Here is a 386-nt window from a genome sequence, read left to right as displayed (position 1 = left end):
AGAAAAAAAACAGAAGTATATACTGTGCACACTGTCTTGACCCAATGACCTGCCTGGTATACTGAAATCAGGACAAAGCTACAATAAATCTAATAATAGTAATGATGTATACTTTATTGATCCCTGTGGGGAAATTACTTGCTTTTCTCTGCATTTGACCCATTCACTCAGTGAAGCAGTGGGCAGCCACTAAGCAGGCGCCCGGGGAGCAGTGTGTAGGGACGGGACCTTGCTCAAGGGTACCTATTCAGTGGATTCGAAACCCCGACCTTGGGGCGACCACTCTAACTACTGAGCTATCCCTGCCCTAAAACAGGGGGCACCTGGATTTGAACCAGGGACCTCTTGATCTGCAGTCAAATGCTCTACCACTGAGCTATACCCCC

At 47.7% G+C, this 386-nt stretch overlaps 1 non-coding gene across 1 annotated transcript; it reads right to left on the bottom strand.

Annotated features, from left to right (window-relative positions):
- Positions 1-314: 314 nt before the first annotated feature.
- trnac-gca (transfer RNA cysteine (anticodon GCA)) lies at positions 315-386 on the bottom strand. Its single transcript has one exon. It is a non-coding gene; the product is annotated as a tRNA-Cys (tRNA).

Source organism: Pundamilia nyererei, unplaced genomic scaffold (assembly GCF_000239375.1).
Source record: "Pundamilia nyererei isolate P.nyererei 1_Seehausen unplaced genomic scaffold, PunNye1.0 scaffold00213, whole genome shotgun sequence".
Taxonomy (NCBI): Eukaryota; Metazoa; Chordata; class Actinopteri; order Cichliformes; family Cichlidae; genus Pundamilia; species Pundamilia nyererei.
The sequence above is the reverse complement of the archived record's forward strand: the minus strand, read 5'-3'. Positions and strand labels throughout refer to the sequence as shown.